This window comes from Rhinopithecus bieti, unplaced genomic scaffold (assembly GCF_001698545.2).
Source record: "Rhinopithecus bieti isolate Rb0 unplaced genomic scaffold, ASM169854v2 scaffold_30337, whole genome shotgun sequence".
Classification (NCBI taxonomy): Eukaryota; Metazoa; Chordata; class Mammalia; order Primates; family Cercopithecidae; genus Rhinopithecus; species Rhinopithecus bieti.
In genome coordinates this window covers 521788-528465 of record NW_016813238.1, presented here as the reverse complement: position 1 = coordinate 528465, position 6678 = coordinate 521788, and positions in this window count along the sequence as shown.

Genomic DNA, 6678 nt, shown 5'->3' with positions numbered 1-6678 from the left:
GTCTCGATCTCCTGACCTCGTGATCCGCCCGTCTCGGCCTCCCAAAGTGCTGGGATTACAGGCTTGAGCCACCGCGCCCGGCCAATTTTTCTATTTTCTATCTGCATCCTTAAATAATGAAAAGGAGCAGAGGTTTGAATCTTATTAGATGCTATTGCCAGTCCTGCATTGGCAACCTCTGCTTGCAGAAATATGTAATGGTCAATTAATTTGTCTCTCGTTTCTGGAGCACATAAAATATCAATATAATGAATGATATAACAGTATGAAAATTTGTCTTTAACTGGTTGAAGAGCCTGACCTAGGAAAGTCTGACAAATAGTTGGACTATTAAGCATTCCTTGAAGTAACACTTTCCACTGAAACCTAGTGGCTGGTTCTTTATTATTTACGGCTGGTATAGTAAAGGCAAATTTTTCACAATCCTGCTCCGTCAGAGGAATGGTAAAAAAGCAATCTTTCAGATAAATTATAATTAAAGGACAGTCTTTTGGGGTCATGGCCGGAAAGGGCAACCTGGGTTGGAGAGTCCCTAGGGGTTGAATTATGGCATTCACAGCCCTTAAATCAGTTAACATACGCCATCTGCTGGATTTTTTCTGAATTACAAACACAGGAGAATTTCAAGGTGAGAATGAAGGCTCGATATGTCCTTTTTCTAATTGTTCCTTTGCTAATAAATGCAAAACCTCCAGTTTTGTTTTGGTAGCAGCCACTGATTTAAATATACTGGTTTTTCTGTTTTCTAAGTGAATGGAATGGTTTTAGGAGGCTCTACAGTGGCCACCCCTAAAAACAATACCTTGTTCCTTTTCTTTCTTGATTTTCCTCAGTCTCAATTGGGACTTTAATGCCATTTTCATTTTTTCCTAGTCCTTTTCCTGGTGTATGTCCTATTTTAGTCATGATTTTTTGACTCGTGGGGCTGTATAATGGAGCAGGCATAGAGATTTCTGCACCTCATTATTGTAATAAATCTCGACCTTACAGATTAACAGGACTTGAAGTAATCATTGGTTGAACAGTACTTCCTTGATTATCTGGCCTTAAACAATGTAAAATCATAGTACTTTGATACACTTCTGAGGCAGTGCCTACGCCGACAAGTCCTGTAACAGCCTTTTGTTTAGGCCAGTTTTTGGCCACTGATTTAAAGCAATGATAGGGACATCTGCTCCCGTGTCTACTAACCTTTCAAATTGTTTTCCTTGAATAATGGCCTTACACACAGGTCTGCTCTCTGAGACCAGACTTGACTAATATGTAGCCTTTCCTGCTGGGTCAGTGCTTCCAAACCTTTCTGTTCTTTTTATTTCACTGTTTCCAACCTTAATATAAGGCAGGAGTAATAATTGAGCAATCTTGTCTCCTGGACTGGCCCTCCAAGGAATCGAGGAGCTAATAACCAATTGAATTTTGCCTTTGTAGTCTGAATCAGCCACACCAGTATGAATTTGAACTCTTTTTAGATTTAGACTCGATCTTCCTAAGATTAGTCCTACAGTCCCCTCAGGCAATGGGCCATATATTCCTGTGGGGAATTTTTGTGGGGGCTCCTCTGGAAGCAGAGAGACTGCTTGTATAGTACATAAATCTACTGCTGCACTGCCGCTTGTGGCAGGGGACAATTGAGGTATTGTGGTAACTGGCTCATTCCTTGAGGCACTTGTGACAGTCGGGGTTGTTGTCCTTGAAAACCTTGAGGAACAAAGGGCTGAATTGGGAATGCCTCGGTTTGTTGTAGGGCCTGAGGCTGGCCCCTCTTCTCATTTCCTGACAATGGTTGCCCATTTTTATCAAATTTAGAATGACATTGATTAGCCCAATGTTTTCCTTTTTTACATCTTGGATATAGGTCAGGTGGTTTTTTTATCTGTTATTGTAGTAGCTTGAATAGTTATATTTTGTTTATTTGAGGCTGGGCAATTCCCTTTTAGATGACCAATTTGTCCACAATTATAACATTTTCCTCTAAATGTTCTAATTTGTCGTCCTAAAGCAACTCCTGTGATTGCTTGAGCCATAAGCATGGCTTTATGCATAGCTCCTCCAATTCAATTCCATCACAGGCTTTCACGTAGTCTGAGATTACATCTGATCCTGCCAGGACCTTACCTTTTAATGGCTTAATGACTGATTGACACTCAGTATTGGCGTTATTGTATGCCATCAACTCCACTATGACCTTACTGGCATTCTTATCGGTAATTGACTTTTGAGCAGCATCTTGGAGCCTTGCCACAAAATCAGGGGAGGGCTCTTTAGAGCCTTGTCTTATTGTAGTGAATGAGGAGCAGGCGATTCCTGTGTCCTGGATTTTTTCCGCAGGCTCTAAGGCAGATAGCTCTAACTTGCTCAATTGCCTCATTTTGCATTATTGTTTGTTGATTAGTAGTGCTCCAATTTTGACCTGTTCCTAATAGTTGATCTGCATCTATGTTAACTGGAGGATTCGCAGCCCTATTTTTTCGGGCCTGTTCTTGGGCCCCATCAGTCCACCAAGTCTTTACTTGTAAAAATTGAGAGGGTGAGAGTAATGATCTGGCCAGAATCTCCTAATCATAAGGAATGAGTCTATGTCCATGAGCAATGGAGTCTAATAATGTTCTCATATAAGGGGAGTTGGGTCCATACTGTTTTACTCCTTCTTTCATATCTTTTAGCATTTTTATAGAAGAGGACTCATATCTGGCCTCAGCTAGGGGAGGCGCTCCCTCTGGTGCCCCTTCTCCAGGTGGTATCAGCTCTGATATTACTGGGAATTGCCATGCCTCAATATCTCCTTGTTTCCTTGCCTTATCAATAATTTTATGTAATGCACTACCTTGTCCACTAGGTGGTGGTGTAGAATTAAGTCTCAGTGGGAGGCTGAGGATATACAGCCCCCAGCCTTATGGTGCTGGAAACATTCCTGGCTGTCCATACTGATTTTCTGGGGGCGGCTGATACTGAAGTTTGGCTGGCGGCCAGTATTGATAGGCTACTGGCAGTTGGCTCTTATTTTCTACTGGCTGATATTGTGGATACTGTATTTGGATCGGCATTGCCATGACAGAGACTCTTTTTCTGTTTGATTTTTTGGGGGGATTTGTACTTGTCTAACCTGCATTTGAGGTTGTAATGTTTCAGGCATCTTAGCTGCTGATAGAGGAGTTGGCCATTGTGGTTTAGACTCTGATGGCCCTGCTAATTCTGGACCTTTTTCTTCTAATTTTAATGTTTCAGGATATATTACCTCCTGTAATTGATTATGGTCAACATTTTGTGTTGACTGAGCCATTACTGGCTCTGCTACATATTTACAATGTGAACTTTCCGTTCCTTTCTGGGATTCTATCCCTGTCTCTTCTTCACAATCTATTACACAGCTTTCAGGGATATCAGTCTGAAATGCTATCTTCTCCTGTTTGAAACAGTTCTAAAGCTATTTTAATAACGACCAAATCATTCCATACTGTAAGTGAGATGATTTTACCCTCCCTACTTGCTTGTTTTAATTCTTTGCCAATTTTTTCCCAAACTTTTAGATCTAAAGTTCCCTGTTCTAGAAACCATGGGCAGAATTGTTCTACTGTTTGAAATAGCGTAATTAGATTTTTTGTAGAGACTCTACCTCCCCTCTTTTAAAAGAATTTTAATAGAGCTGATATAAGAGGCATATTTACTTTTAGTTCGTCCCATTGTTACCCTAAGTTCTTCCGAGTGCACAGGCTTACCGCAAGGCTGACTGTAGACATACTCGGGAATATCTCGTGAACTTGTCCTCAATGACCACACTCAAGCATACCGTCACCTTAGAGAAAAGCCCCACATTGGGCGCCAGATGAAGGGGTGGCCTGCCCCTCCACACGTGTGGATGTTTCTCATCACGTGGGATGAGAGACTTGAGAAAAGAAAGATACACAGAGACAAAGTATAGAGAAAGAAAAGTGGGCCCAGGGGACTGGCTCTCAGCATATGGAGGACCCACACCGGCACTAGTTACTGAGTTCCCTCAGTATTTATTGATCATTATCTCTGCCGTCTCAGAGAGGGGAATGTGGCAGAACAATAGGGTAATAGTGGGGAGAGAGTCAGCAGGAAAACATGTGAACAAAGATCTCTGTGTCATAAATAAGTTTAAGGAAAGGTGCTGTGCCTTGATGTGCACGTATACAAACATCTTGGTGCCTTAACAAGTAGTATTACCACTAGCATGTCTCACCTCCAGCCCTAAGGCAGTTTTCTGCTATCTCAGTAAATAGAACATATGGGCGGTTTTCTCCTATCTCAGTAAATAGAACATACAACTGGGTTTTACACTGAGACATTCCATTGCCCAGGGACAAGCAGGAGACAGATGCCTTCCTCTTATCTCAACTGCAAAGAGACCTTCCTCTTTCACTAATCCTCCTCAGCACAGACCCTTTACAGGTGTCGGACTGGGGGACGGTCAGGTCTTTCCCTTCCCATGAGGCCATATCTCAGGCTATCACATGGAGAGAAACCTTGGACAATAAAGGGCTTTTCTAGGCAGAGGTCCCTGCAGCCTTCCACAGTGTATTGTGTCCCTGGGTACTTGAGATTAGAGAAGGGTGATGACTTTCAACAAGGATACTGCCTTCAAGCACTTTTTTAACAGAGCACATCCTGCATAGCCCTAAATCCATTAAATCTTGAGTCAACACAGCACATGTTTCTGCGAGCACAGGGTTGGGGCTAGGATTACAGATTAACAGCATCTCAAGGCAGAAGAATTTCGCTTAGTACAGAACAAAATGGAGTCTCTTATGTCTATTTCTTTCTACATAGACACAGTAACAGTCTGATCTCTCTTTTCCCCACGGAATGGAGGGTACTAAGAAGTTATAGTTCATACTTTCCCACCACATACCACTGATTTCCAGAAAGAGGAATTTTCTCTTGTCTAGGACCCTGGAGTGAGAGTGACCCTAACAACAGAAGAGAAGGCCTGCAGAACCCCAGGATGCCATGATCCTCCATGTCAGTGTGCCACAGCCGTGTGGTTGAGAGTCCAAGAATATGAAACTGGGGATACTTAACACACTTGTGCTAGAAGGGAGATGACTGTATAAGTAGGTCAGACTCAGCTGAACTCTTTCCCTACAAAGGTGTCTAGATGGGTCCCATCCTCCTTACTGGCCTTCCTTAGCTTGGTCCCAAAGAGTCACCTGCTCCCACTGGGTGGTGTGAGCAGACAGGACATGTGACAAATGAAAGTGCACCCTAGCAGTGCCAAAAGTCCAACCCAAGACAATGCAGGCTGCAGGAAACACTCCTGTCCTAGGCTGTCATTTGGGCCTATGAAGCACATCCTTCTGGGTAATGTAGCTCTTTATATTCTCTGAGGCAGTGGCGAATTAGCACCCAGAAAGGTACTAGGAAGGAGCATCAAAAGACTCTTATGATCACATCTTAAAGATGAGTACCCAGTTTTCCATATTTTACCGTCTGCAACAGATCACATAAATGTTTAGAGATATATTATTTCAGATGCTATGAAAGTCTACAAAACCAAATATGTAGAATGTGATGTCAGGGAAAATGACCAAGTAGGAAGTGTCATGAATCTGTCACTGTACCTGAACAACTATTCTGGCAGCTCTCTGAAGTGACTATTTTGGAACTTCAAAGTTTATTTGAATGCTTGTAATTTCCAGCTTGTCTAATAAATTACAGTTGTGTTGATTGCAACCATCATAGTGGTGTTGGCTACCCATTCCTTACTCCCAGCTCCATGAAGCAGCTGTGGGGATGGGAATGTGATTCTGGTGCAGATTTCTGCAGCCAGGGTGGGCAATAAGTACTTTATCCCACAGATACTGAGGTTCTGTGTTCTGACTGTGGACTGGTGCTTCTGATCTTGTGGGCTTGTAGGCTAGTCATCATTGTTTCAACCCACTGGATGAAGTGACTTTCAGGAGATTTTAAATACTTGCAACAATTTTTTTTATTATTCAAAATCAACTACATATATGGAAGAATTCAGAAAGCCACCTCACATGCTCATGGAAAGATACAAGCACTGCAAAGACCTTACCTTTTACTTTAGGCTGATCTCTGGCACATAGTTATCTCATAATAATACAAACAAAGGCAAAAATACAGCAAATCTAGGGGAAGTGGGAAAATATGATTTCCAGAGATATCACCTTGTAATATTCAAATATCCAGTCTTCAACAACAATAAAAACCTGAAGGCATGCCAAAAAACAGAAAAGTATGACCCAATTAAAGGAACAAAATGAATTGACAGAAAACGTACTTGAGGCAGCCCAGATGTCAGACTCACTATAAAAAGACAACAGTCTTAAAGATGCTTTAAAAGTGAAATAAATACATGAACAAAGGAAAAAGATGTATGAGCAAACAGAGGATAGAAATAATGAGATGAAATTTTTTCTAAGAATGAAAAAATCTGGATCAAAATTACATAACAGAAACAAAACTATGAATACAGTAGAGGGATTCAAAAGATAAGCAATTAGAGGAGAGATTCAGCAAACTTAAAATATGAAAATATAATTTATCAACATAAAAAAGTGAAGAGAGCTTAATGGTACTGTAGCACAACATCAATTTGGGAATCCTTGAAGGGGAAAAGAAAGGGGAGGAGAAAATATTTGAAGACATAATGAATGAAAAATCTCCAAATATGATGAAAGACATGAATTTGCA